A 10,877-nucleotide genomic window follows, 5' to 3' on the forward strand; every position below is an offset into this window, starting at 1 on the left:
TGGAGATTTTAGGCTCCCTCTCTCTAAGTGTGTGTATATACACACAAATATATACACATACACACACATATATATGTACACACACACACACACACACACATATATATATACATATACATATAGGTATATATTCCATCTTACGGTGCTAGGCTGGAAATTCTTAGGACATCGTTGTAGGGAGCAGAAAGCAAAAGGCCAGACTGGGACACACACTGTACCCAGCCATGCCCACCAAGGACCTCAGCCCAGCAACCAAATCCACCTCTAACATGGAGGTCTCCAGTGCATGAAGTCCAGGGGGCATTTTAAACCCGAGCTCTAACGCATAGCATGGTAGGGCACTGTGGTTAAGAGCACAGATCGCACAATCACACAGACCTGTGTTCATGTCCCTGCCGGACCACTGACCACGTGGCCTTGGTCGATGAGGTCAATGAGTCACTCCATCCCTCTGAGTGTCTGTTTTCTCTGAACAAATGGGGCCCATTAGAGCTGTCTCCTTGGTAATGTTAAATGAGATCTCATGAACATATCCTTCGGGGTGCATAGTAAGTTCCCAGTAAGTGTCAGCTGAGCTGGGCTTGGCGGTGCATGCTTGTAATCCCAGCATTTGGGAGGCTGAGACAGGAGGTTCGCAGACAGCCTCAGCTACTTAGGCCCTTTGCAACTCAGTGAAACCCTGTTTCAAAATAAAAAATAAAAATAGGGCTGGGGTGTAACTTGGAGGTAGAATGCCCCTGGGTTCCATCTGCAGGACTACAAAATAAATAAATTTCAGCTGACAGCATTGTCTCCAATGCCAAAAAAGTTGTGTCTGGGGAGGAGGGGTAGCAGATCCAGAGTCCAACAGATCTGACTAGTTGGAGCGTGGGGTGGATTCAAGAGGGGTAAACTAATCAGAGTGCATAGGAGGTTATTTAGGATAAAGGAGATGAGACTGGCTAGAATGAAACTTCACTTTAGATTTACGTTCACTGCAGAGATGTGGTCCAGAGTGTGGAGATTAAAGCTGTCTTGGATGGGGAATGCTGTGTAAATAAGGATACCCCCGCAGAGTGGCAAATACTTAAACAAACAATGGAACACAGTGGCACAGGCTGTGCGAGAGGGAGGGGGCCTGGGGACACTTGGACAGGAGTTGGAGTCAGGAAAACTTTTCCAGAGAAAGGGACATGTTAATCTGGGCCATGGAGAGGAAGCAGGTGTTCACCAGAGGAAGAGACCCTGGAACAGGAAATGGCCCTTATGACATGTGGAGTATTCAGGAGGCGCAGATAACTGCCTGTGGCTGAAACAAAGGGAGAAGACAACTCTGAGGGTCATGGACGCAGAAAGGTGACAGGCCAGACGGTGCAGGGGTCTTCTTCCTAAGAAGAAGGCCATGGAAGAGGCATAGGCAGGAATGTTATGTTCAGGGGTGTGTGTGTGTGTGTGTGTGTGTGTGTGTGTGTGTGGTGTGTGGTGTGTGTGTGTGTGAGAGACAGACAGACAGACAGACACAGAGAGAGACAGAGATTGAGAGAGACTGGGGATTGAACTCAGCTATACTCTCATCCCTATTTTGTTTATTTTTATTTTGAAATAGGCTCCTACTGGGTTGATGAGTATGTAGTCTCCCTATTTGCTGAGACTGTCCTCAAACCAACCCAGGGGCTTTTCTACCTCCAGGCTACACCCTCAGACCTATTTTATAATTTATTTGGAAACAGGGTCTCACTAAGTTGCTGAGAGCCTCACTAAGTAGCTGGCTTCAAACCTGTGTGATCCTCCTGTCTCAGCCTCCCAAGCACTGGGATTACAAGCATATGCCACCACACCTGGATTGCCTTTTTATTTTTTAATATCACGTTGGCTACCCCACCCTATGAAGCATAGATTGTATAAGGAAAAGTAAAAGTAAGGTTCATTTCTATAAATTAGATGAAAGGGACAAATTCTTAGAAACACACAGACGACCAATACTGACTCAAGAAGGATAGAGAATTTAAATAGATTTATAATTAGGGAGATCAAATCAGCCGGGCATGGTGGCTGAGACAGGAGTGTCATAGGTTTAAGGCCAGCCTCAGCTATTTAGTGAGGTCCTCTGCAACTTAGTGATACCCTGTTTCAAAATAAAGAATAAGCCAAGAATGGTGGCACTGGCTTATAATTCTAGCATTCAGGAGGCTGAGACAGGAGGACTGCAGTTCACAGACAGCCTCAGCTACTTAGTGATGTCCTTTGCAACTCAGTGAGACCCTGTTTCAAAATAAAGAATAAATACTAGGGCTGTGGGTGTAGTTCAGAAGTAGAATGCTCCTAGGCTGCAGCCCCAATACCTCAATAAATAAATAAATAAATAAATAAATAAATAAATAAATAAATAATTGGGCTGGGAGGTAGAATGCCCCTGGGTTCAATCCCCAGTACTGCAAAAAAAAAAAAAAAAAAAAGAGGGAGAGAGAAAGAGATTAAATTAATAATCAAGATACTACCCACAGGGGCTGTGTGCTAGGGGTATAACTCACTAGTAGAGTGCTTGTCAAGAAAGTGCAAGACCCTGGGTTCAATCTCTAGCACCACACGCATGCACACACACATACCTAAACACATAGTAAAGTATCTCATGTTCACGAATTGGAAGCCTTAACATTGGAAATAGGATAATACTTTCGAAACTGATCTACAGATTCAAAACAATCTCTATCAGAATCTCAGCTGGCTACTTTGTAGACATTGATTAACGGATTCCAAAACTGATATGAAATTGCAATGGACCCAGAATAGCCCAAAAAAAAAAAAATTAAACAATTGCGAAGGCTCACACTTCCAGATTTTAAAACTTATTACAAAGCAACAAAAGTTAAGACAGTGTGATACCAGAGTAAAGATCTCACTAAGTTGCAGAGGGCCTCACTAAGTAGCTGAGGCTAGCCGCGAACCCTCAATCCTCCTGTTTCAGCCTCCCATGTACTAGGATTACAAGCATACACCACCATTCCCAGCTTAAAATTGAAAACGTTTGTACATTAGAGCACATTACCAACAAGGTGAAGCTGGATGTGGTGGCACACACCTATAATCCCAGCTACTAGGAGACTGGGGCAGGGGACCATAAATTCAGAGCCGGTCTGGACAAATTAGAGAGACTCTATCTTAAAAAATGTCTTAAAGAAGTTAAAAAGAGAGCCAGGCATGTTGGTGTATGCTTGTATACCAGCATTTGGGAGGCTGATGACAGGATTGTGGCTTGGGGACAGCCTCAGCTACTTAGTTCTTTGCAACTCAGTGAGAACCTGTTTCAAAAAATAAAGAATAAAAAATAGGGCTGGAGGTGTAGCTTGGAGGTAGAATGTCCCTGAGTTTCATCCCCAATACTACAAGAAAAAGAGAAAGAAAGAAAGAAAGAAAGAAAGAAAGAAAGAAAGAAAGAAAGAAAGAAAGAAAGAAAGAAAGAGAGAGAGAGAGAGAGAGAGAGGAAGGAAGGAAGGAAGGAAGGAAGGAAGGAAGGAAGGAAGGAAGGAAGGAAGGAAGGAAGGAAGGAAGGAAAGAAAGATAACCAGAAAGTGGGAAAAACTTTTTACAAATTATATATCCTATAAGAGACTTGTATGTACAATGTATGTACTGGTTTGAAGTCTTGTGTTGAAAGCATAGTCCCCAGGGTGTGAGGTCAGAGGCAGAGCTTTTAGGCACTGACCAGATGCTGAGGGCTCCATTCTCCTCAGAGCTGGACTGTCGGGAAGTGGAGCTAGTTGGAGTAAGTGGGTCACTGAGGGTGTGACCTGAAAGGCTTCATGTCTCCATCCCCTTCCTCTCTCCCTTCTCCCTCCTGCCTCTCCCCCTTGCCTCCCTCTCTCTTCCTCTTCTCCCTCTCCTTCCTATCTTCTTCCACAATTCTCACCACCATGATGGACCAAAGAAATGGAGCCCACTGACCACAGACACAAACCTCTGAAACCATTAGCCAAAATAAATCTTTCTTCCTAGCCAGGTTAAGTGGTGTAAAATGAAAATTGGAAAATAGAGCTGAGGGTACAGCTCAGAGCTGGAGCACCCCAGGATCCAATACCCAGTACCACAAAAATATCACAAATAAAAATAAACCTTTCTTCCTCTTAGTTGTGGTTTGTTTTGCTTTTGGGTTTGGTTTTTATTTGGTTGGTTGGCTGGTTGTTTTGGTTTAGTTTAGGTTTTTTAAAGTCCTGGGGATTGAACCCAGAGGCATTCTACCATGGAACTATGCCCCCAGCCCTTTTATTTTATTTTGAGACTGGGTCTCTAAATTGCCCAAACTGACCTTGAATTTGCAATTCTCCTGCCTCAGCCTCCTGAATCCCAGGAATTACAGACATGTGCCCCACACCTAGCTTCTAAATTATTTTTATCAGGTTTTTTTTACAGTGATGACTAACACAATATATAAGGAAATCTTATAACTCAATAATAATGAGAAAGGTAATCTAATTGTGTGTGTGTGTGTGTGTGTGTGTGTGTGTGTGTGTGTGTGTATGTGTGTGGTACTGAGGATGGAACCCAAAGGTACTCTACCTCTGAGCTACAATCCCAGCCCTATTTTTTAGTCTTTATTTTGAAGCAGGGTCTCACTGAGTTACAAAGGGCCTCACTAAGTAGCTGAGGCTGTCCGCGAACCATGATCCTCCCGTGTCAGCCTCCCAAATGCTGGGATTATAAGTGTGCACCACACACCCAGCTTTAAGGTAACCTAATTTTTAAAAATGGGCAAAGGAAGCCAGGCACGGTGGCAGGTACCTATAACACCAGTAATTGGAGGGGAGACCAAAGGATCACAGGTTCAAGGAAAGCCTCAGTAACTCAGCATCTTAGTAATATTCTATTTCAAAATAAAAATAAGCGCCAGGGGTATGGTGAATTTGCCCCCCCAAAAGGCAAAATATTTAAAAAGACATTTTCAAAGATATACAATTCCCGCCGGGCGTGATGGCGCACGCTTGTAATCCCCGCGCTTGGGAGGCAGAGACAGGAGGATCACACTGGTTCGGAGCCAGCCTCACTGGCTTAAGAGACCCTGTTTCCAAATAAAATATAAAATAGGTTTGGGAGTGTAGCCCGGAGGTAGAAGGGCTTCCAGGAACCCCAGTACCCCCCCACACACACAAAAGATATACAATTTCCAATAAACACATGAAAAAATTTTCAACATGATTTAGTCACCAGAAAGTAAAAATAAAAGCCACAATGAAATACCATTTCATATCCTCCAAGAAAGATAGCTACAATAAAACAAAGAAATGTTGGCAAGAAGAAATCCGAAGTCTCTCTTCATTGCTGCTAAGAATGTAAAATGGTGCAGCCTCTTCGAAAAACAGTCTTGCAGCTCCTTAAACTTAGAATTCTCATAAGACAGATCCTTCGGTCCTAGATACACACCCAAGAGAAATGAGAATTTATGCTGCACAAAATCTTGTACACATTTATATCAGCACCATTCTATTAGCCAAAACCTAGAAACAACCCAGATGTCCATCAATTGATGCAAGGATAAATGAAATGTGATATATACATACAATGAAATATTATTAAGCCATTAAAAGAAAGGAAGTACGAATACACATTTAAAAACATACTAAGTGAAAGAAACCAGTCACAAAAGACCACACTGGTATTTCATTTATATGACAGTAACATAATGGTCAGATACATAGAGACGGATTAGTGGTTGCTTAGGTTTAGGAAGAAGTTAGAGTGATAAGAGGGTTAAGAGCCAAGATACAGCATTTCAGCCAGGCATGGTGATGTATGCCTATCATCACAGTACTTAGGAGGCTGAGACAGGAGCATCATGGGCTTGAGGACAGCCTCAGTAACTTAGCAAGGCCCTCCACAATTGAGTGAGACAATAAAAAATAAATACACACACACACACACACACACACACAAAGATACAGGATTTCCGTGTGTGTGTGTGTGTGTGTGTGTTTTACTGGGGAATTGAACCCAGGGGTATTCTAGAATCCTCTGAGCTATAGCCCTTTCCATCTTTTATTTTGGAATAAGACCTCACTAAATTATCATGGTCTCAATCCTCTTGTCCCAGCCTCCCAAGTACTAGGATTTCAGGCATGCACCATCACACCTAGCTCAAATTTATTTGGGAGATACTAAAAGTAATCCAAAATTGATTATATTTACACCTATTTGTGAATATACTAAAAACCACTAAATCGTGTGTGTGTGTGTGTGTGTGTGTGTGTGTGTGTGTATGTGTGTGTGTGTGTGTTTTACTGGGGATTGAACCACCCAGGGGCATTCTACCACAAAGCCATATCCCCAATCCTATTTTTTTAAAAACAGGATCTTGCTAAATTGTTGAGGGTTTTGATAAGTTGCTGAGGCTATCCTCAAATTCTCAAACTTGTGATCTTCCTGGCTCAGTCTCCCAAGTACTGAAATTACAGACAAGTGCACCACCACACCCGGCTTGAGTCATGCATCTTAAGTGGGTAGGTACCTGAGTTATATCTCAATAATGCTGTTTTAAAAGAAAGGGAGGACTTCTGGGCCAGACTGCTCCAGGAGTGTAGCTGACATGACAGCAGGGTGATGACGCTTAGCTAGTAGAAACCCAGGGGAGAGAATGGCAGGGGTTGACAAGGGTGTGGAAGGAGACGGGAGAGTATAAGGTCACTGCCCAGTTTCTGCTTATATGACTGGATGGTCAGCCACTAGAAGAATAAAAATAGTTAATACTTGCATGGTGCATAAATGCCAAGCACTTTGCACATGTTAACTCATTCAGTCCTTACCAACCCTATTAGTTGGTGCTATTAGTATCATCCTCATTTGTTTTTTTGCGGTACTAGAGATAGAACCCAGGGGCCTTCTACCTCCAGGCTACACCCCTGACCTAGTTTATATTCTATTTGGAAACAGGGTCTCACTAAGTTGCTGAGAGCCTCACTAAGTAGCTGAGGTTGGCTTCGAACCTGCGCGATCCTCCCGTCTCGCCTCCCAAGTACTGGGATTACAAGCATGCACCACCGCACCCGGCTCTAGTATCATCCTCATTTTACAGAAAAGAAAGGCTCAGAGAGGCCAAGTACCTTGGCTGAGGTCTGACAGCTAGTAAGTGGTGGGGCTGGTGTTCAAACCTGGAAAAGCTGGCAGCAGAGTCCCTCTTTCACCCACAGCACCTGCTGCTTCCCTGGCACCAAAGGAAAGGACCAGATTCGGGTCCAGTCCACATCCCAGTCCAACACAAATGCATTGACCACATACTCCATGCTTAGATGGTGGCCTTGAAAACATGCTTACCCTGCATTCCTGCTGCGGCACCCTGGGGACCCAGGGCCCCACTGAGAGCTGCTGGCATGGAGCCTGGTCAAGAACGCTCTGCCTCCCTGCCCCGCCCGCTTCCAGCGGTTCTCACTGCTCCCTCACAGGACATGACCTGGGTTGGGCAGGGGTGGAGCAAGAGGCGAGCCCACAGCACAAACTTGTTTCCAGAGAAAGGATGGAAAAGGCTCTGGGGCAGGCAGCTGGACCGAGGGGCCTCCTCGTGGCTGCCTGTCCTGCCTCAAAAAACGGAACTCCCACCCGCCAGTCCTGAGTCATTCATTCCCCTCGTGCCCCCAAGGAAGGGGCGGTTTCCTGCAGGGCCCTCTGGGCAGCCCAGGCACCTCTGGGGGCTGGGCATCCTCTTATCTCACCCCAGGCCCTCTCCGGGGCAAGCCAGAGCTGGCTGTAGTGCGGCTGGCCCTTCTTTTCTGCAGCAGGCCTTGGATTCAGGGGCCTGAGGGCATAAGGGAGGGCAGCCAGGAGCCAGGATGTCTCCTGGAGGACAGAGGACAGAAGGCAGGAGGGCTGGCAGGATGGGCTGCTGCTGGGTTGCTTCTGGTCCTTTTCCCATTCACTAGCATCACACCCCTCCTGATGCCTGTTTTGGACTCAGCCTCATGCTGTGAGAGAGATTCACACCAGGCTCCGTGCCAAGGACATAATAAGTGAACAAAACAGAGGAAATAGCAGTAAGGTAGCCCTAGTCAGAGGTGTCTATGTAGAGGTTTAAGAAAACAGTGTAGCGGTGCACACCCATAGTCCCAGCTACTTAGGAGTCTGAAGCAGGAGGATTGCTTAAGCCCAGGATCTAAGGTTTGACATAGTCAAAATCCCATCTCAAAAATAAAATAAAATAAAAACAATGGTATAAAAAAAAACAAGTTTAATTTTGGAGTCAAACAGGCCTGAATTCAAATCTCATCTCTACATGATGTGTGTGTGTGTGTGTGTGTGAGAGAGAGAGAGAGAGAGAGAGAGAGAGAGAGAGAGAGAGAGAGAGAGAGGATTGAACCCAAGGGCATTCTATCTTCAAGCTACACCCCCAGTCCTTTTTTCAACAGGGTCTCAGTAGGTTGGTTGCTGAGAGTCTCAAAATAAATTGCTGAGGCTGTCCTCGAACCTGCAATCCTCCTGTCTTATAGGCATGTAACCATGCCCAGCTTCATCTCTTCCCTTTAATAGTGACTTTGGACAACTCATTTACTCCTCCTGGGCCTCGGTTTTTTCTTCTGCAAAGTGAGGACACAGACATAACAAGTGTTCATATTCTGGCAGCTGGCAGGATGACAGTAAGGGAGGGCCAGGAGGGACCCTCCAGGCTCACCCGAGGAAGAGCGAGGTGCCTTGTTGGGGGCTCCTATCTCATCTACCTAGTATGGAGGCATCACGTGGCTGTTTACATGTGACACCCCAACAAGCCAGGCACAGTGGTGCGTGCTTGTAATCCCAGTACTTGAAAGGCTGAGATAAGAGGATCAGAGATTCCAAGCCAGCCTCAGCCTCGGCAACTTAGTGAAATCCTTAGCAACTTAGCAAGGCCCTTCTTCAAAATATAGAATGCCTCTGGGTTCAATCCCCAGTACCACCGAAGGAAGGAAGGAAGGAAGGAAGGAAGGAAGGAAGGAAGGAAGGAAGGAAGGAAGGAAGGAAGGAAGGAAGGAAACACCCCAACAGAGGCCCACAGTCTGTGTGGACTCTGCAAAAGGAAAGATCCGTGCATGTGCAGTGCGAATGTCCTCAAAGCTTGCAGGCCTTCGGGGTCACATTTTCCATGGAAATCTCATTAGGTGGCTCAGTCCTCAGTCCACATCCCCTGCAAAGCTTGTGGCGTCACATCTTCTGCTGTTACCAGGACTCTCCCAGGGCTTAGGACCTCATGGTTGCCCCTAATCTGAGTTCTTATCCTTGTTCAATTCTTGCGGGGCTGCTCACTTCCCATGGCTGCCATCCTTCTCCCACTCCACGGTGTGGTTCCCTCTTTCCCTTCGTCCCTAAAGCAACGAGAGCCTGAGGTCCTATGGACAGGACACTTTCACTCAATGTTTGGGGGTGCAGTAGGGGAGCTAAACAGTCACAGAATAGGGACTTTGTTTGGTCACTGTGCTTTTTTCTTTTTTTTCTTTTTTTTTTTGGTGGTACTAGGGGTGGAACCCAGGGGCTTTCTACCTCCAGGCTACACGCCCAGACCCATTTTTTATACTTTATTTGGAAACAGGGCCTCACTAAGTTGCTGAGAGCCTCACTAAGTAGCTGAGGCTGGCTTTGAACCTGTGCGATCCTCCTGTCTCAGCCTCCCAAGCATGGGGATTACAAGTGTGCGCCACCACGCCCAGCTAGTCACTGTGGTTTAAATCCTGGGGCATTCTATCTCCAAGCTATATCTCCAGCCCTTTTTATCTTTTGTTTTGAAATAGGGTCTCACTAGGTTGCTAAGAGTCTCACTAAATTGCTAAGGCTGGTCTCGAATCTGGGATCCTTCTGTCTCAGGGATTACAGGCATGTGCCACCATGCCCAGCTAGAAATTAATTAATTTTGGGGGGGTGGTACTGGGGGTAGAACCCAGGGGCTTTTTCTACCTCCAAGCTATACTCCCAGACTTATTTTATACTTTATTTGAAAACGCCCAGCCAAATAAATACATTTTAAAATATAAAAATAAACCGAGTGTGGTGATGCATGCTTATAATCCCAGCGCTTGGAAGGATGAGACAAGAGGATCGAACAAGTTCAAAGCCAGCCTCAGCTACTTAGTGAGGCTCTCAGCAATTTAGTGAGACCCTGTTTCCAAATAAAATATTAAAAAATAGGTCTGGGAGTATAGCCTGGAGATAGAAAAGCCCCGGGGTTCCACCCCCCAAAATTAAAAAAAAAAATTAATGTATTTATTTGCAGTATTGAAGCCAAGACTGCTCTACCATTGAGATATATCCCAGAATTTTTTATTTTTTATTTTGAGACAGAGTCTTGCTAATTGCCCAGGCTGGCCTTGAACTTGCAATCCTCCTGCCTCAGCCTCCAAGTAGCTGTGATTTCAGGTGTGTACCATGGTGCCTGGCTATAGAGATCACTTTTTTTTTTTTTTTTGAGTACTAGAAATTGAACCCAGGGGCATTCTACCTCAGAGCTACATCCCCAGCCTTATTTTTTATTATTTATTTATTTTTGGTGGTACTGGGGTTCCTGGAAACCCTTCTACCTCCGGGCTACACTCCCAGACATATACATACACACACACACACACACACACACACACACACACACACACACACACACACGGCAGGTGTTGAGAAATTTGGAATGATGAAGGTCAAGAATGCAGGTTTGGACCCTCAAGAGCCAATTCTCTTCCCAACTCACTGTTTCAACAACATTACTTTAACAGCTTGAAACTGGCTGTGGTGGAACTAAAAAAAGCAGCAGAAAATACAAAACAGGATTCCCTGCCCTCCAAGAACTACGTTAATAGCACACTACCTGAGCCAATCATCATCCAGAAACCCCATATGTTCTCTAAGCAATGGCTACCTGGAGGTCAAATACCAGTGTTTATAAGCCAGGAACTTTGGTCTCACAA

Source organism: Muscardinus avellanarius, assembly GCF_963383645.1.
Source record: "Muscardinus avellanarius genome assembly, chromosome: 3".
Classification (NCBI taxonomy): domain Eukaryota; kingdom Metazoa; phylum Chordata; class Mammalia; order Rodentia; family Gliridae; genus Muscardinus; species Muscardinus avellanarius.